At 55.6% G+C, this 19,867-nt stretch overlaps 1 protein-coding gene across 2 annotated transcripts in view; it reads right to left on the bottom strand.

The window, feature by feature from the left end:
* RAI1 (retinoic acid induced 1) overlaps nucleotides 1-19,008 on the bottom strand; it is a 114,341-nt gene extending 95,333 nt beyond the window's left edge. For both annotated transcript variants that reach the window (XM_037019571.2, XM_037019570.2), the window contains exon 1: nucleotides 18,591-19,008. The gene's annotated coding sequence lies outside the window, so the exon portion shown is untranslated. The remainder of the gene's footprint in view (nucleotides 1-18,590) is intronic.
* Between the last annotated feature and the right edge of the window lie 859 nt (nucleotides 19,009-19,867).

Below are 19,867 nucleotides of genomic sequence, written 5' to 3'. Positions count from 1 at the left end.
CTCCTAATGTGGCCAGGAAGTCAGAGCCTCCCCAGTGTCCTCAGAGCCCACCCTTTGCTGGGAAGTCTGGCGTCTCCAAGTCTCCTTACAGCCCATCTCCTGGGGTGGAGGCAGGGAGGCAGAGTGAGGAGGCCTCCCCCTGCCTGAGAGCCCTATGCATAGCTCACTGCCCTGTCACCTAGTCTGCCAGCACTACTGAGCACCTACCACACGCAAAGCACCTTGCCAACAACCATGAGGGAGACAGCTGAAAAAGACATGGCCCCACATCCCTGCAAGCCCGTAGCCTAGCTGAAATATGCATTATTAATGCCACACAGCCCAGTGGCTACTAACACAGGCTTTAAAGTTATACAGAGCTGGATTCGAGGCCCAACTCTAGTCTCAGTGTTTCCATCTGCAGAATGAGATAGTAATAGAATCTACCTCAAGGGTGCTGACAAGCCACAGGGTACCAAGAGCTCCAGGTAGAGCCTGTCCTATAGTAGGTACTCAACCCACGTGAGCCTCATTTTTCACCTTGACCATGCAAGGGCAGAGCCCTGAGGCATGCCAACAGAGATCTCCCTCCAGGATTCCACTACCTCATTAATCAGAGAGGACCGTCCACTGGCTGGGATGCCACCTGACACCCTTGGCAGCCTGCCTGTCCACCTCCATTTTGTCTGCAAGGACATCTGGGGATGGAGATAGAGCGTGCCAAGCTCTGGCTGAAGGCCAGGAACACTGGGACCCCAGCAAACCAGAAGAGACCTACCCAGCAGACCCCACTGCCATACTGCCACTGAACACATACAGGGTCATTGCCAACGGTCCACCATCACTGCATGCACACAGTAGGCCCTCGATAAACATCCGATGGTTGGGCTGGTGGCAGGGAACAGGCTGAGGGAGGCTAGGCTATGTCCTGAGATGACATGGGTGGTATGACCTTGCTTGCCATCAGAGGAACTGAACATGGCCTCTTGGCAGTAGGGAGCCCTGAAGGTTGTTGGGCAGCAGAGGGACCTCTGACCCCCTCTCCAGCTTCATGTCTCACCAACCTCTAGGAAACTCAAGCTTTTTGTGGTTGTCCCTTACTTCCCCCACCACTGTAAGAGGCAATAATCTGCCCCAGGCCTTTGCTCCAACTGTTCCCCCAACCTGGAATGCTGTTCCCAGCCTTTCCAGGCTGAGCTTAGAAGCCTCTCCTGATCTTCTCAGTCTGGGATTCTCTTCTGTAAATTGCTCCTTTTTACATTAGAACACACTTATTCCTTGCTAAGGGCACCTTGCCCAGATGGGAGTCTTTGGAGGGCAGAGCCCCAGTCTGAGTCCCCTCTGTGCTCCAGCACTGCCTGACACAGAGCAGGGCTGAGTGGGTGGTCTCTGGACTGACACGGCACTGTGCTTTAGGGCTCTGCCTCTGCGATGGGCCCATTGGAAGAGCTGAAGTTGTCGGTGTCCACGAGAGGGGTGGAGGGACAGGGGCAGTGAGAAGGGACGGGAGGAAGGGGGTCATCAGCTTTCTACTGACACTTCCCTTTTCTCCTGCCCTCTGCAGAAAGAGAAGCGGAGTGAAGGCACCAAGCTGAGAGAGACAGAAGGGAGCAGGCTGCCGCCTAAGCACTGTCTTGTGGCTCATATGGTCGGGGTCGGGGTGCATCAGCAGGTCCCACAGAGAATACCGCAAGTTTCCAGGTGTCCTGGAGGATCCGTGGTTCCTCTACCTGCAGTCTGGGCAGAGGCTCAGGGCAGCAGTGCAGCCACCACCCCAGGCAGGGTGCAGGGAATGAGCAGTCAGGCCAGACTGGCCGCAAGGAACTGTCAGTCTAGGGAAGCAGGGCACACCCCCTCTCTGGCCCACCCCCAGCAGAGGGACCCGGAGGGCAGACTATGGGCCTGTCGGTGGGGCGGAGATGGATTTCAGGGCGGGTGGGTAGGAGGAGAGGGGCCTTTGTTCCAGACAGCGAGCACAGCTTCTGTAAGGCAGGGGAGGTAAGGCAGAGAGGCTTCGGGGCCTCGGGGAGGTCACAGAGCAATCAACCACCCGGTGGTCGAAACAGGGAGGCGCCGGGCCGGTGGGCAGCAGACGGTTCCGAAGAGCCTTGAACGCCAAGCCAAAGATGGCCGGGCCGGAGGGAGAGCGGAGAGCCGGCCGCAGCAGGCAGAGCAGGTCTCCGCCGAGGCAGAGCGGTGAATTAATTACACGAGCCGGCTAGGCCGGCGTCTCCACGCGCGCTGCGAGGACGAGTGGGGCCGTCCGTCCGTCAGAGTCCAGCCCGCAGCCGCCGCGCCTCCCCTCCGGGCACCGTGTTCCAGGTAATTAAGGCCGTACAGAGGGCGCGCAGCTGCTTCCGCGGCCGGCCGCGCCTCCGGCCCGGGCAGGTGCAATTAAACCGCGCGTTCGCGGCCATTAAGCATTAATGCAGCTCATTAGCATAAAAACGAGGAGGCGCTTTGATGGCGGCAACCCCAGCGAGGGCAGTGGGCGAGTGCCAAGGGCGGCGGGCAGGCCACCCTGGGGGCTCCGGGGACAGGGGCAGGGTTGCAGGGGCCCGGGCCTGGGAAGCGGGGTGTGGGCTTCCACCCGACCTCAGGGGCCCAGCCCAGGTCCCAAGAATATGTTTCTGGAGGGCGAGAGAGGGGGCCCAATAGAGAGGGCAGGTGTCTCTTTCCCAAGGAGTTGCCATGTGACTCGCACAAGGTCCTGCAATGGCAGAGTCAGAACCCAGGTCTCAGCCTGCAAGTGGTTCCTTTATTCAACACAATATTAACAGCGACAACGCTTCAGCTCATTCTAGGCACTTAGCAGAAATACTCTCACTTAATGCCCCTCAGCAATCCCCAGAGCTAATGAGTACTTACTATTGTGATCCTCGTCTTACAGAGGAGGAAACTGAGGCTTGGAGAGGGCCTTGGATTGGCCTGAGGTCCCAGAGCTGGTAAAAAGCCAATGGGAGGATTTGAACCTGGGCACTCTGGCTCCTGAGGCTGGCCTCAAAACCAGGAAACCACCCTACCTGTGTGAGGAGGACAGGAGGGCTTACCAAGGAGGGGTGGGGGCTGTGGCTAGGTGGAGGTCGTGCCATCCCACCCTAACTGGGTGTCAGACTATAGCCAGTGCTACCAGTCATGGCCTTGGGGGAAGCACGCTGTAATAATACAGATAAACTGTAAACTGGAAATTGGGGGTGAAATGTATGGGAATACAAATGACTCACTGGCAACTCATTTGAGTCCCCACCCCGCCCTCCACCAAACACTGGGAAGGCCTTCAGAATGGGTCTATGGACCAGCTGTGGCAGGAGGACAATCAGTTTGCCACCTCCCTCTAACACCTGGCAATTAGTTGGCGTTCAAGAAATACTAGCTGAGCAATGAATAAGTGAATGTGTGAATAAATGCCTCCCTTTCTCATGGTGGGGGGAAACAGGGACTGACTCCAGATTTCTTCTCTTCCATGCTTCCTTCTGCTCAGGGGTGGCTCTGTGAGAGCAAAAGGGCTAAGAGGAAGTGGCAGGTGGGGCTTGAGTCAGCTATGCTTCTCTGTGGTTCCCGGTGTCCCCTGGGGCAGTGCCTCAGGCATTCCAAAGTCAAGGGTGTTGCAGACAGACATCTTTAAAGCCCTGATGGGAAAGGCAAAGAGCACTGGGAAAGGAGACACAGGCTGCCTGAAACACCTCCACTCAGGTGATGGAGCTAGATGGACACTTCTAGTGCCTGAGGAACCCAGAAAAGGTGGGCAGTTGCCTGGGGTCACACAGCAAGAATCCTGGTTCTCCTGAGGCATTCAGTCCTACAGGAGCCTTTAGCAGGTACCCATAGCAGCCTGCAGCCTAGGCACAGGATGCCCTCTATCCAAGAGAAGCTCTGCACGTAATCATGCCTCTGTCTTGGCTTGTGATAAATATGCACTCCCATACATGAATGTATAATGATGCAAATAACTTGACTGTTTGAGTACTGGCTTTCTCCCCTTGGCCACACTTCCTCCGAGGGCAGGGATTATGAACACCCCCAGATAAATCATGGCTGATTTCAGTCCTGGCACACAGTCGGCCTGCAAACATGCCTGCTGACCAGATGAACTATTATTACTATAAACAGTCACAATGCCAAAGAAAAATGCATGCCTGGTGTGTGCTTTCCTGCCTCTCCAAGCCCTCCGGCAGCCCCCTACCCCAACACAGCTGGCTTGGGGCCAGGATGGGCCTTGATGCCCCCGCAGGCAGGAGAGGGGCCAGGCCCCCTTCTTCCCAGCCTGACCCTGAAGCTGGCCCACCCCCTCAGCTGCCAGCTGGTCTGCAAAGGTATCTGTCCCAGAGGGGCCCTCAGCAGCCTCATTAGGAAAGTAGTGACAGACACATTAGCTGCTGGGGGGGAGGAGGAGCTGAGGGCTGTCACAAGGCTAAGGAAAACCAAGTGCCTGCTACTTCCCAGGCTCCTGGGCCCCATCTGGGCCAGGCACTGTGGCTGGGGAAGAGACAGAGACACCCCAAGTTCAGAATCACCCCCACAGCTGGGGCTTGCCCCTGGGACTCAGGATGCAGGGTGGGGATCTTCCCCATTCCTTGCTGCTCTTGCTGTCTGCCTCCTGGCTGGACCTGACTGCAGAGTGAACCTCCATCAACTCCCCTGTGTCCTCCACCTTGGCCTCTACAGTCCTGAGGCTCTGTGAGAGAGGAGCAATGTCACACCACCTCTGTGTAACAGGAGAGGGAGCTGAGGCCCAAGGAGGGGCCACCCCAGAGCAAGGACCGGTGCAGGAACCATGCTCCGCGTTAGGGTCCTGGCACAGCCACTAGCTGGCTGTATGGCCTCTGGACCTCAGTTTCCCCATCTGTAAAATGTGGGCCTGGACCACCTTGACCTTGGAGTTTCCTCTGGTCTCTGAGCCACAGGCAGGAAAGACCTGGTTCTGCTAAAAGAGGGTCAGGGATTGTCAGTGTGCCTTCAGCCCCCAAAGCCAGTCCTTCCTGGAGCCTGAGGCCCAGCCACTTAGGGGTCACAGAATTCAGGTTTTCCAGGCATCAGGTTCCTCCCAGTACCCAGGGCTAGGGGCAAAAGCAGATGCCGGGCAATGAGCCAGTGGCCAATGCTTCCACCACTAACAAAAAGAAGATGGGAAAAATCCTCACACCAGGACATACACATGAACACACAGACACTCAGCCACACAAATGGGTCCCCCACCTACAAACACAGATACACAAACCACCCCATCATGGACACCAGTGTACATATGAGCACCCACAACATGCTCAAGACAAACCCATTCCTCTAATTCATTTCCCCAACCCAGACACACACATATAACCACACATTGATCCCAGTCACACAGACACCTCTACTGTAAACACACATCACACACACAGGCACATACTCAGCAATCCAACACAGACTCATACATGTGCCTGGAAGCAGCCATGCAAGGACCATCACCTACCCACATACAGAATGCCCCCTGAAAATGGACACAGACACACCGCACACACCCCAAGCCAAGGAACACAAGCAGATACACACCCATCTTGCTACTTCATTAAATTCCACATGGCAGGTGGTGCCCAGCCCAGAAGAGCAAATCCAGATAAATAAATCATGTTCAGACCATCAATCTCAGCCCCAACCTGGCTGCCTCCTTGCTATAGGTAAAGTGAAACAGGTCTTAAATATTTTATAAATGAATAAACCTGTTAAGAGAATATAATTTACAAGGCCACTGGCTGTAGACTCACATCCCTCCTCCATTTTTTCATTTCAGAGAACACATTGCAGTAGTGGCAGGTGGTGGCTAGTGGGGCATGATGTCTGGTACCCCACACACTGCCCCTCTGCCAGTGGTGTTATTCCCAGGGAAAGGGACATTCTGTGATTTTCTGCCATTAAATCCAGCTGCTGCTCTGAGACAGGACCCTGCATTCTCTTGTCTCTTTGGCTTTTTCTCCCAAGTCTTAGATGCCTTTTAAATGCTAGTCCATCCATGGTAACTGTGATTTTCCAAGGCCTGTTTCACACAGGGCTTGGATGTGTTAGAATTGAACCGTTCAGGAATGAGGGAGAAGAGGACTGGCAGCAGGGATGGGCAGGCACAAGGGCAGCTTGTAGCTAGGCCTGAGGGGCAGCTAGGCAGAGGGAGGCTGTGCCTGCTGCCAGGCCCGCATGACCCCAGGGAAAGCTGAGGACCTGGATGTAGCAAGGGAATAGAGGTGGTTCACAGGACCAACAAGGGGCCTTTGGGTCTTAGCATGGCTGGGGAAAGGAGGCCCAGAACAAGGCTGAGCCCTGAGCCTCGATGTAGCCTTGAGCATCCAGGGCCCATTAAAGCCATTTGCCTCTGGAGTCTGGGGCCATGAGTCTTCAATGTCCTTGTCCAGGCTAAGTGGCCTCCTGGGCCACAGCCAGCATGATGCCCTGGCCCAAGCTGCTTATCAGAGGTTAGTGGTAACAAGGAAGGTCTTCTGTGGGCCCAAGATGGAAAGAGGATGAACAGGGACCATCCACTTTGGCTTCTTTCTGAAGCTCTCCCAAGAATATGGTTTCAGTTTTCTCAAGACTCCCATAGGCTCAAGAAAAAGCAGCCTGTTATACAACAATAAGTGAGAAAAGTAGGATATCAAATGGAATATACAGGAGTGACAGCATACTTAAACAGACGAAAACCCCATGAGCAAGGGCAAAAAAAAGTCACATGTAGCCGCCTTTGGAGAATGGGTGAATTGTTTTTCTTTTAACTTGTCATATTTTCCAAAAGTCTATAATAAGCCTGTCCTCCTTTTATAGTGAGAAAAAAAAAGCTATTAAAACCACCAAGTGCTTTACAAAACCAAATATACAGCATGACTCTATAATTTATATTTATTATGTTTGTCATATATTGTTTATCATAGTTCTAGAGAAAAAAATATTGACAGTGGCTATGTCCTAGGGGTGGAATTATAGAGGATTTTTACTTGTTTTCCTGCATTTTTAGGTTTTTCTAAAATCAACATATTAACAATCCGATTATTTCATTAAAAAGCAAATGCTTAAGGCTGGGAAGTTCTCTTTGATATCAAGCCTGAGTCCTTGCTGCAACTGAGGCCCCTTCTCACTCTCCTTGCGCATGTGCCCTGGGTGAGGCTCAAGAAAGGCCAGAGAACAGCTGCTAAACAGGCACACAGTCTCCCTTCCACGACTGAAAGGCTGCAATAAAATTTGTTGCCTGCCCAATCCAAGCTGGGGCGAACAGAGGTCAGCTGAGTGGGTGACTCTGAAGAGACCAGGGGAAAGGTGGCCCTGGAGTGACTGACCCATTCGGGACTTAACACTTGAGAAGGCGGGTGGGGGTAGGCAGGGCTGGCTTGGCAGCAAAGTGCCGGAAAAGGATGCCCCCAGGGCGGGAGGGGTGTCCGAGCTCAGGAGGTAGGAATGTGCCTCCTGGGCAGGCAGTCAGTCAGCTGCCAAGTAGGGGAGGCCTGTACTCCTGCGCTGGAGGGAGGCCGGCTGGGTGGCAGAGTCCAGGCCTGGACGCGAGGGTGTGGGTAGGCGTGGGTGTGTGCATTCCCAGCCCCAGCTTTCGCTGGCCCTAGGGCGGAGGTAGGGCCGTTGGGCAGCCCCAGGGAAGGGCAGAGCTGCAGGCCCTGAGCCGACAGCTCGGGGGCAGCGCGGCCTGGAGGCGGGAGTGGGGGCGTGCAGCCTCCCCATGACCCAGGCTCCAGGCATTGGCTTCTCGCTCCCCCTGAAGCCGGGAGCTAACGCCCACAGAGGGTGGCCGCAGCGCCCCAGCTAGGAGCCACCGCCCACAGCTCCGGGTTCCCGGAAAAACGCGGCTTGCTGAGGGGGCGGGGCTAGGGCCGCCCCGCCCAGCGGCCCCGCGGAGCACGCCGGGACGGGTGTTGCCATGGCGACGGGGCGGCCCGCCCCGTCTCCCGCTCTGCCTCCGCGGTGCGACGCCCTGGCAGCTCCCGGCGTCGCGGATCCAGCCGGCAGGGGCTGGTTGGGTCTGATGTCGCGGAGGAGGCCCCGGCGTGGCCAAAATGGTGGATGCCGTTGGAGGCAGGCGCTCGGAGGGGCGGGCAGGAAGCGCGGGCGTTTGCCCTCTCACCGCCCCCTCTCGAGGTCGGCTAGAGCAGAGGAAATGGCCCCGGAGGCCATAATCAGCTGCCAGTGTCTGGCCTGAGAGCTCCTACCTAAGACTTAAGCCCGAGGCCCGGGGCCCTGCTCTGTCCCCGGAGGCGCGCCGGGTCGGGACTAACCTCGCTAGGGTGCAGGATTTGACACACACACCACACCTCCCGGATGGCCCCTCACCCGCTCCACAAGATGGCCTGGGCGTCCTGGCTCTGTTTTCCCCAATTTGGTGCACCTCCACCCCCAACGAAGGGGGCCTTGAGATGCCAGCCTCCATCCACCTACACCCCAGGCACCTGTTACTGAACAGCACGAACATGTTTCTCCTCATGGCTGCCGTTAAAGCCCCCAAAGTGCCCACAGTTTTCATCGGCCATCTCTACCCATCCAGGAGACCCAGCTAAGCTGACTGCTCCGGAAGCAGACCCTGATCCCCCTTTACCCTTTGTCCTCCCACAGCAGGGACAAGGGTAGGATGGGAGCTCACACCCTGTGGGCCAGACCAGTCAGGCCACGTGACTTTTCCCAAGTCCTGCACGTGAGTGACTTCACCCAGGTATGGTGGGCAAACAAGCCCAGATCTGTTAGGGAGTGAAGTGGCAGAGCTGGGTCTCAGCCAAGCTGTGACTCCGGATGTCTGTCCACAGAGTCAGTGACGCTCCCTGCTCCCTGCCTAGGCTGGTCCAGCCACCTATCTCAGGCCCAGAGCAATGCCCTGAACTCCTATCCCCTCCTCCTCCCCACTACCACAGGCCTGGCTTCCCTTCTGAGACGCCAATCCTCAGCCACACAAAGCCCTGTTTGTTTGCTTTCTCTACTGCTCCCCCTGGAACCAATGTCTTTCTCTGCTACCTGCCGACCTGGCTTCCTCTCCAAGCTGCCTTCCCAGCCAACTGAAGGGAAGGAGGGGGCAGCCATTCCAGCAATCCCTGCCTCACAGTCACCCTGTCATTCCTTGAATCCACCTCCCCAGTGCAGAGGGCACGCAGCTGGGGCCACAGTGACTTTGCAGCCCCTTTGCTGCCTCTCAGAATGTAGGGTGCTGGCTGAGCAGAATGGGAGAGATGCCTGCAGCCAAAGGCTGGGACAAGGGGAGGGAAGCCAGACAGGCCCAGCCAACCTCCCCTCTCCTTTTGTGAGCAAGGCTTAGTTTGTCTGTCAACCAGGAAGGCTGCCGCTGATTTCTCAGCAACCCACCGGCTGCCAGGAGATAACGAGATGAATGGGACCAGGAGGGCTGAATTGGAGGAGATAAAGGGATGCCCCATTTTCATGGCCCTCACCCACTCTTTCTGGGGTTCCCAGGTATCCGAGGCTCTGGGATGAGAGCCTACAGGCTGCATTGGAGACCCTACTTGACAAGTGCCCTCAGTGCCCACCACCTGGGCAAATCCTTCTTCATGGTGGGCACCCTCTGCACTGTCTTGGGAAGCCCTACCAGCCTGAGCTGAATCAGGGCTTTCACAAGCAAAGAAAAATAAACACCCGCATTCCACACCACCTTCTCTACCTGCAGAGTAGGGGGCTGCCTTTTCTCCTCATTCAAATAAAGAAACCCAACACTGATATTACACAGAGATACCACAGTCTCGCCTGGTTCCCTCTACCCAGGCTCTTTAATTGCACCCTGCCACACTGGGTGGCCCAAGGCAGGTCCTAACCTCCCTGGGCCTCTCTCTTCCCCTTCTTGTCTGTCCCCTTCCATGCAGAGTTTAACCTTACAGCAAGTCCTGGATAAAGGCATGATTATGCCCCCGTGAAAGATGACAGAAGGCTCCAAGAGAGAAAGCCACAGAGACAAATTGCCCTAAGTCAGATTTCAAGCTCACTTCTGTCGAAGTCCAAGCCCTAAAACTTCCTACCAGGTTGCAGTATTATTTCACCAGTGGGTGATGATCTGCTGAATGGATGAGTGGCCACCATGAGGAGGGGTGTGGTGAGGAGCAAGCCAGGCCTGGCTTTGGAGCCCAACAGATGTGGAGTGCAATCTCAGTTCTGCCACTTGGTCCCTATGAACTCAAGCAGGTCACTTAATCTCTCTGAGCTTCAGTTTCCGACAATCAGTATAGGGCAGTTAATAAAGCTCAGAGAGGACCACCCAATGCCCAGTAAAATAGCAGGCACTCATTAAATGATGGCTTTCTCTGTGACCCTTTTTGGTATCCAAAAAAGACAGACATTCAGTGATCATAAGAACCAGCCTCTCCCACCTCTGCTTTCACCCATCTGGCCTTGCTGCCAGGCATCCCCCACATTGACCATTTCTGGCCCTCTGGAACATTCAGGCTGAGACCAGAGGGTTGTCATGCTGAGCTCCCCAGGCTCCTGTCCTGCTCCTGCTGGGGAGACTAGGGCCTCTCTGTTTAATTAGCCAGGGCAGGGTCCCCAGGGGAAAGCCAGCTCTGTCCACATCCTGCTGGACTCAAGAAGAGAGAGCCACTCAGTTAGGTCTGATTTGGCAAAATGTCTGTTTTTAGTGCTATTTCAGGCCACAGTGGGGATTTTCTGTGCTTGTCTCAAAGGTACCTTAAACCGGATTCCTTCCTATCACCCCCACCCCTATCTATGTTTGAAATGAAAATATTGTTCTTCCTCTTTTTCTTTTTTTCCTGCTTCTCTTTCCCACCTATCAGAGGGATGCAAATGAGAGAAAGGGCAGAGGCTGGGTCCCCACGGAGGGCAGCACACCCTCCCACCCACCAGGCCGGGGCAGGCTCTCTCAGCTCAGGGGCTCATAGCCCAGCGTGCTGGGAACCCCGGGTAGAAGGTGAGAGCTCCTCCAGGCCTTCATCTTCTCCCCCTCTGCAAGCCACTGAGGCTGGGTCATTTTCTGCTGTCTCCCCCAGACACCACTCACAGGTGTCTACCCTTCCCATCACACACCCTTTGACTTTCTGCCTCTGAGCCTTTGCTTGGGCTGTGCCTCAGCCTGGAAAGGCCTCCCCTCCATGGAGTGGAAAGCCTCTTACAACACAATGACTATGAAATCCACATTTGTGTGATTATTTCTTTAATGTCTGCCCACCTACTGACTAGTAAGCTTCAAAAGGGCAGGGGCAACATCTGTTTTGCCACTAATGTTTCTCCAAGGCCAGGCTTTGCAACAGCCTTGGCACTGTTGACATTTTGAGCCAATTTGTTGTGGGGGGTCCTGTGTACCCACCCTAGGGTGTTGACCAGCATCCCTAGCCTCTACCCACTAGATGCCAGCATCTCACCAGTTGAGACAAAAACATCTCTAGATATGGCCCAAATGTTCCCTGAGAGATAAACTTGCCTGTAAATGAGAATCACTGCTCTAAGGTCTGGCAGTTCCCCACCAAATGAATGAATGCATATCTCCTTTCCCCTCCCCAGTAGAACAGGCAATTTTTATTTTACCTCTTTACCACTTATCATAATCATGTACAAATTTCATTTTTCCTATCAGATCAGAAACTTCCAGAACATAGGCCCTTGTGACCTCAGCTGTATATCAATGTTGATTGTCCATAACTATTTGTTGAAGGAATAACTTTCAAAGCATCAGATAGCCCCTGATCCAGTCCCAGTTCTGGTTCCGCCTTCCCCATCCCTCACCCCTGGGTTACTGTGTAACTTTGCTAAAGTAGCTAAACTTCTCTGGGCTTCATTGTCTCTCCAGTCATTGTAACAATGCCTTGTCCTATTGGGCTAGTGGAGAGTTCACAACTTCACTTCTCTAAAGAGCTATTCCCCAAGGGGAAATCTTTCAGGTGGTTTTTAATTTACATTTACACTTTCTGAGAATTCTTATTATTACTAATAGGCAACATTTATTAAACACTAAAGCTAAGTGCTTTAGAGGCATCCCCTTAAAAACAAAGCTATGAGTAGGTACTGTTATTTTCACTATTTGACAACCGAGGAAACAAGCTCAGAGAGCTGGAGGGACCTGCCTAAGGACACTCAGACATGGTTTGGTGGCCTCTGCAATGAGGATATCTCAGTCAGAAAACACTTTCAGCTTCATTACTTGATACCAAGTCTTTCTTAAAAGTCAGAAGCTCACCTGGTACCAGGCAGTTCGACCTTTCCCAGTGTGAGGCTCCCACAGGGCCTCCCCAACATCAGGCCTTACCCGATGAGCTCCCTCAAGGAAAACCGGTTCCAGGTCACCATGGAAGGGTCCAAACAAGGCTGGGGGTGGCAAATACTGACTCAAAGCCTGTCTCCACAGGGACTTGAAGGGCCACCACTCCCGTGCCAGGTGTCAGCCTCTCAGGAGAGCCCTGCCTGGGACCAATTCCCCCACACTGAACTGGTCCATGTGATTCTTCAGGGCAGGAGTAAAGATGATGAGGCCTTTAGCACTTTCTATGTACCAGGTTCTGTTTTAAGTATTTTCTTTGCATTAATTAATTAATCCTCCCAACAACTTCTTTAGGTAGGTGCAATCATTTCCCCCATTTTACAGATGAAGAAACTGAAAAAAAGAAATAAGCAACTTATCCAAGTTAGTAAGTGGCAAGGCCAGAATGTGGGCCCAGGCAGCTGGACCCCAGAACCCACTGTGCTGTTTCAGAGCCCTGCGGCACTCAGGACTGTGTTTCTGCACCCTGGTGTGCATCAAGCACTCACGATGGGATTTATGATGAACAATCTAACACGTCTGTAGTTATACAGCCACATCCACTGCCGCCGGGGGCATAGGTTCCTGAATGCTTTCTGAGGTCCGTCCATGCCACCAGGACAAAGTCCCTTTGGAAACAGAAACCCTGGCCAGAAAACTGTAATTCTCACCTGCCCCACTGTGTAACAAAGACTAACTCAGTCCACCCCTCAACCGGGCTGGACAAGAAACATCCTTTGGCCAATGTTACAACAGGGAATGCTTAGAGGCAGCCTGGCAGAACAGGAAAAGAGGAATAACAGCAATTTAGCAAAAAGAGTAAGCCATCTCTACTCAGGGTGACCAAGAGGGGCCGGGAGTTATGCACATTGTAAAGGTTGGATATGGGGCCCCAGAGAGGACGCAGGCTGACCTCACCGCAAAGCCTGTGTTTATGACCTCGAGCTCAGGGCCTGGCTTCCCAGGTCACGCAACACGCCAACACCTCCATCGCATTTAATGCCTGCAGCAATTAATGTTCCATTTTTGACAGGAGAGGAAACCAATGCTCAGAGGGAAGTGACTTGCCTGAAAAGCGGTTGGAACCAAACCTGTTCCTGGACCCAGTGCTTCTTCCACTCTCCACCATGCCTGTGCACAGGAAGGACACTCAAGGAAGGGGGCCTTGCTCTGCTGCAGCCCACATGCCCTCCAGAGACCCCCGGTCTGGGGCCTGTCCATGTTCTAAGCGAGCCCCCTCCCCCCATCTGTAAGCCTTTCCACTGTGCCCCCTACTTTCTCAGCCCCTAGAGGTATGTGACTTGGGCTCAGTGACCATCAGTCTGAAAGAAACTAACCCTCCTTCAATTTATGGCTGAGACCAAGGCCTGAGGGGAGATGCCCCCCAGCCCAGGCTTCCTGCCTCCACAACTCCTAACAATGGATTTCCAGCCCCCCCCCACCCTTTGGCCCTGCTACATCTGTCTCCCTCTTCAAAGGACCCCTCTTGCCCCTCCTCACAGGACTCCTGCCCTCCGTGGCATCCTGGGCAGCTTCTCTCCTGAGCCTGACCCCTTTGTGCAGACGCTGGATGTTCTCTGGCCACTGGCCCCTAGACTTGGAGGGCCTGGAAGGCCAGACCACAGCTTGCTCACTTCTGGGGCCCTGTGTGAGCATAGGGCTAAGAGGAGAAAATACCAAGGGGATGTCCCCTGAGGAAGGAGTGGACAGTGGCTGTGCGGGGCTCAGTGCTCCTGGGTCTTTCACATTTCTAAGCACACAGCTCACCAACAAGGGCATCTCCTTCATCCCTCACTCCTTCCCCAAGTCCCCTGCCCGTGTCCCATCACCACACACACACTCTTCACACAGGTTCAAGAACTAATAGAGTGAAGTCTCTTTTTGCCAAGCAAGCCCCATTGTATGCCTCCAGCCCCTGGCACCCACCCTCCCTACCCCCTCTCTGGTGTCACATTCCAGTCTCAGATCCCCAGTGACCCACCCAGGCACAGGGCACAGCTCTGCCTCAAATGTCTCCTCAATCCCTGGGGAAACAGGATAAGCCAGTTTCTCCTCAGCCCCTCAGTGAGCAGCCTGGAGGGTTGGGGCCCCCTCTGGCCTCATTGTCTCCTCTGAAGTCTGACAGAACAGAATTCCCTGACCAGTGCCCCAGACTCTGCAGAGGTCCTGCATGCTGCTGCTGGTAGGATCTCAGAGGCTTGCCCCACCTCACCTGGCCCTACTGCCAGCACACATTTCTGAGTGTTTCCCTTGTTCCTGGCCTCACCCTTGGCAGGGCTGGGAGGAGAGGCATGCTTTCAGGCCTAGCTGCTCCAGCCTTGTGAGGAGAACAGAGCACTGACAGAATTACAGATAATCCCATAATACACACCATGCCAGGGGTACAGACAAAGGGAGATGACTCATTCTGCCTCAAAGGTCAGAGGAGGAGGAGACAGGACGTCTGTTTTGGCCTTGGAAGGCAGGGAGGAAGGTGAAGGACATCCTAGGTGATAGGAACAGTCCAGGCAAATGCACAGAAGTAGGGAATTACACAGCTGAACCCTGGGAAGGAGGGCTGTGCTGTGACAGGAGGAGAAGGGGGTTTGAGTGCGGGCAGGTAAGGGGGAGGATGCCAGAAAGGGCCCCTGTAGTGTGGGAAGCCCTAGGGACTGGACCTTTGTTCAGAAGCAGCAAGAGCCTGGGCTTGTCTGCTATGGTTGAGAAAGATCACTCTGATAGTGTGGCCCACCTGGGAGGGGGCAGGATGGTGGCAGGGAGGCCAGTGAGGAGGGTGCAGCAACAGCCCAGCCTCTTGTGCCACTGCTCCTCAGAGCCAGTTCCTCCACACTTGGCCACAGGACACAGGCCATGTCCATTCCAGCCTCTAAAGATTTGCCAGTGTCTGCCTGGAACCCCTCTCTCATTCTCACCCACTTGTGCTTGAAGCACTTCCATGAAGCCCCTGCCTCCACAAAGCCCCTGATGACTGGCCAAGACTGGGCATACTTGCCCCCAAATCCCCAAAGCTCAGGTTGGCTGTCCCCTGACCTTGGAACAGAATTATGCTCCATCTCTCTCTGTTCCTCTTTGCACAGGCAAATCTTACCCAACTCTGCCCTGTGCTCTTTGCCTCAGCGTCCATGTAGCACCTAACAGTGCTTTCACAGAGGGATCGGTTTCCCACCCAGACCTGGCACAGATCCCTGACAATGCTGGTCCCCTCAGATATTCTCAGGGTCTCTGTCACCCACTGGGCTGTGACCTTTTTGAAGGCAGATACATTAAACACAGGCCTTCGAAAATGGTGGGTCCTTGGAAAACACCTCTTCTCTTGGGCCAGGGAGCTCAGGTGCCTCTCCCACATTAACACTGCCAGGGTACACTACTGGGTGCACACACTGCCACCTCAACCCTCCCTGTGGAGTCACACTATGGTAGAGGGGGCAGAAATAGCCATGCACAGCCACAGATGCTATTAAAACAAGGTGCATACATGGACTGCCATGGAAATAGAACGGTAATGATTATGATAATAATAAAATAGCATTAATAACAGTGATGATGGTGGCAACTGGTGTTTGTTGGGACAAGTAATGTTCTAAACTTTGTCTTTACATGGATTAGCTCATTAAATCTTTGCTACTACTGTGAGGCCAGTACTATTATTATCTCCATTGTAGAGACAGGGACAGTGAGGCACAGAGAGGTAAGTATGTGGTGGAGTGAAGGGCCAGCTCACATCCTTGCCCCAAAGAATCTCACCCTCGACCTCCCCAAGACAAATGGAAAGGGAAAAGGGAGTTGAGGATAAGAGCCTGAGGTAAGTTCTCATTTGGGGTAAAAGCAAACTATTCGTGTATATGACACATGTCTGCATGATGAGCACCAGGTGGGAAGGGCACAGTCAGCTGTTAACTAGGGCAGCCTGTGCTGAGCTGTGGGGGACACTTTTGATTTTACTCTTAGACTTCTGGGTTATTTGCATTTTTCACACAAGAACAAATCTATGTGTTACTTGAGTAATTATAAAAGAGAGAACTTGTTAGGGCCTCAACTAATGTTTATTGAATGAATAGAAGCCAAATTCATTTCCTACGCCTGATTTTTCAGACTCTGGGTATAGCCCATTAGGTGGACTGAGAAATCAACTTAGTGAGTTGTAACCAACAATTAAAAAAAAAAATAGGCTAGAAGAGAAAACATCAGATCAGTGGATGAAGTAGAGAAAATTATCTCATAAAACTTTTGTTTCAGTTATATAATGGGGTGGGAGGTGGGAGGTGTTGGTAACAGAGATGTGACCTAAGATGCATTTCTTACTACAGGTTACTGACAAGAGTTCTAAAGCCACTGGCCTAGACTTGGGAGTCTAAAAAGGAATAAGACAAGAGCCCTGCCTGCAAGGGCCTCCTGGTCCAGGAGAGAAAGACACTTCTGGAGTGGGGGAGTTCCCTTAGTTTAGGAAGAAGCCAGAGGGGTGCCTGGTTATTGGGAAAGGTCCCATTTAGCTCACTCCACAGTTGGCTTCTGGGGCCCACACACCTTGATGACTCTCCTGCCCTCCAAGGCTTTTGCCTGTGAGAGGCTTTGCCAGATTTTTGGTTAAGACTCCCCTGGACCAGAGTGTCTGTGTTCACTCCTCTGTATCACCCAAAAGACCACTTCTCCTTGCTCCTGAGGATTTCCTCCTGGATGCTCCTGGGACCCCATATGCCCACTCGGCTGTCAAGGGGGCCAGTGTGAAACTCGAAGATTCCTTTCCAGCTTTCACATCTCGAGGTACACATCCCTGGGAAGCCCTTGGAAAGGCAGCTTTGCAGTCAGTTGGGAGGGGCCTCTACTGAGTATGCTGCCAGGGCTACCCCCATGCAGGGTGAGCGGGACCCACAACACAGCAAGGCCTGTATGGAAGACAGGATTGGGGGAGAGAAGCAGAACGGCCAGCCTGGGGCTCCGGTGGGACTGGTACCTCCACTTCAGAGCTGTGTCTAACCGACCCCCGCCTCCCCTCCCAGGGCAGCAGACAACTAAAAAAAGATAAAATAAAAAGAAGTAATTCCCTGGCTCTGACGTCAGCGTGAGGTCTTAACAGCCTAGCAGCGGTAAGGAACTGGATTGCAACCAGATGTAATGCCCTTGAATCCTCAACACATCGCTGCATTAGAAGAGAAAAAAGGGGCACGCGGGGGCGGGGGCGGGGCACTCTGGGCGGGAGGTAACCGTGCGGGTCTTGCGTGCGTCCTTCAATCAGAGCCTGCTGACACCATGGGAAAGGTGCTGCGGGCGGGGAAGCTCTGGGCCGCGGTCCGCCATTCAGGCGCACCGCCTCCCCTCCCCCAGCAACCCCAATAGCGCATTGTTACTCCGAGGCCCCAGCGTTCCCCCCACACCGAGGGCTCCCAGGAGGAGGGCACGCCTCGGGCCCGCACTCCGGCCCCTGGCGTGGGTTTAAGGAGGACCAAGGGCCCACCCGAAGGGAAACGGGCTCGGTGGGAAAACGGGCGCCTCAGGAAGCTGGGGCCGCCGCGGCCTCGGGCCTGACTGGTGTTTCGCTTCCCCTCCACCCCTCTTCGGCGGCCCTCGGCGCGACCAAGGCTCCAAATGTCACCCTAGCGTCCTGCAGTCCCCTCGCCCCGCCGCGCTCGGCAACGCCGCTTTGCGCCCGGCCCCCTGGTCCTCCTCCCGGGTACCCTGCTCCAAGGCGCGGGGCTGTGAACCGGGCCGGCGCGCCGCTGTCCGGGGACACAGGGCTCGCGTGTCCCGCGCCCCCGGCCGTGACGGCAGCCCCCGAAGGGCCCACAGGCCCGGGGTCGGGCCGCGTCGGAGCTCCCGGGGCCTCCGGGGCCGCTTCCTGCCCGCTCGCCGGGCCTGCGCACAGGCCTGGGCGAGCCGCCCGCGTGGGGGCACCGCAGATAGCCCTGCGCACCCACCTCCCCACTCACGGCCCTCACAGGCCCTCGCTCCCACGCCAGGCCCCAGTCCACACAGAGAAGTCGCTCCCGCCCCCCACTGCGGAGGCACTCACAAATCTCCCCTCCCGCCCCGGCAGCGTGCAAATGCCCCCGCGACCCTACCCCACGCTCAGCAACACTCCGCGCCTCCGCGCACGCGGACCTCTCAGCCCACCCGACCCTCGCTTCTCGCGTCCCCACGCCACGAACCGACCGCAGCCGGCAGCACAGATCTTTCTTAAGACCCTCAGCTGTGGCGCAGGGCGCCCCCACCCCGTAGCTCCCAGACGGCCATCCGGTGACCTCGCGCACCCCCCACACCACACAAAGCAGTGACCCGGCGGACTCCCCACAGTGCGGCCCAACGCGCCCAGAGATCCCGCCTCGGTCCCTCACCCTGCCTTGGGTCCCGACGCCTCGCGCCGTCCCCGCTCCGGGGCAGCGCTCCCCGCGCCCCACCGCTCGGTGCTCACCTCGGCGCCCGCGCTCACTCGGGGACCCTGCGTCTGGCGCTGCGACTTCGCGGCCCGGAGGCTCGGCTGGCCATGGGGGTCAGGGCGCGCCGGCCCGGCCGGCCCGCGGCCAGGCAGGAAGGAGGGCGGGCCGTGTGGCCCCCTCCTCGCGCCGGCGCTCGGGCCGCGCAGGTCGGCCTGCTCCGCTCGCCTCGCGCCCTCGCCGCTGTCTCGCTCTCCAACTCGACTCTCCGAGCCCAGCCGCGGGCGGGGGCGTCGCCCGGGGGCGCGGGGAGCCGGCGGCGCGGGGACCAGGCCCTGGCCGCGCACCGGCCGGGCCAGCCTGGTGTCCGCGGATGCCGCGGGGAAATGCGATCTCCTCCGCACAGGAAGAGCGAGCGGGCGGGCGGGCGAACGACGCGCGGGGGGAGAGGGAAAGCGAGAGCAAGAGGAAAAAAGTTCCCGGGCGGCCTGGCTGCGCTCGCCCGCGGCCCCGGGCGCCAGGTGGGCCGTGCGCGCCGCGACAGCACCCTCTGGCGGCCTGCGCGCCCCCCTGCGCGTCCCCCAGCCCGCCCGCGGCCCTGGGGGTAGGGGACCTTTCCTTGGGATACCGGTGGAGCCTCAGGGACTCTCCCAGCCTCGCCGCGACCTGTGGTTGGGTGGGGGCTGGAACCTCGGGCGGAGGATTTGAACTGGCATCCTGCCCTCACGTGCTTCCAGTCTCTGGTTTGGTCCCTAGGCCAGGCTCTCGCCCTCATCCCACCATTAGCCATCACTGTGGCCTCTTTACAGTTTGGTAAACATTTTCTACTCCTAAACTCAATATGTCAGACAAATGTCTTCATTTATTGGGTATCTGGCCCCTTGTGGGGTGCTGGGATATTGACAGACAAGTGGTTCCTGCTGTCGTGGAGCTGCCATCCTGGTGGAGAGAGACAGACAGCAAAAAAATGCTCACATGTCAGAGAAGATAATTTCAGGGAGTAGTACATGCTAGGAAGAAATTTAGCAGATGAAGTGACAGATGGGAGTGAGAGAAGGTTATCTGAACAGAGAACTGAGTAGCAGGAAGGAACTGCCATAGGTAGAACCAGGAGCAGAGCGTTCCTGGCAGAGGGGAAAGCAAGTGCAAAGGCCCTGAGGCAGGAGAGAGCTTGGTGCATAAGATGTAAGAAGTGAGCATGCTGAAGGATGAGCCACAATGGAGGCCCAGGGTCTTTGGGAGGGCCTAGTAAGGAATTTGGTTGTAGTTCCTTCTATGGGAAGAAAGCCAGTGGCAGATTTTTAAGCAGAGGAAT

Source organism: Manis javanica, chromosome 4, assembly GCF_040802235.1.
Source record: "Manis javanica isolate MJ-LG chromosome 4, MJ_LKY, whole genome shotgun sequence".
Classification (NCBI taxonomy): Eukaryota; Metazoa; Chordata; class Mammalia; order Pholidota; family Manidae; genus Manis; species Manis javanica.
Note: the sequence above shows the minus strand (reverse complement) of the source record. Positions and strands in the feature narration are given on the sequence as shown.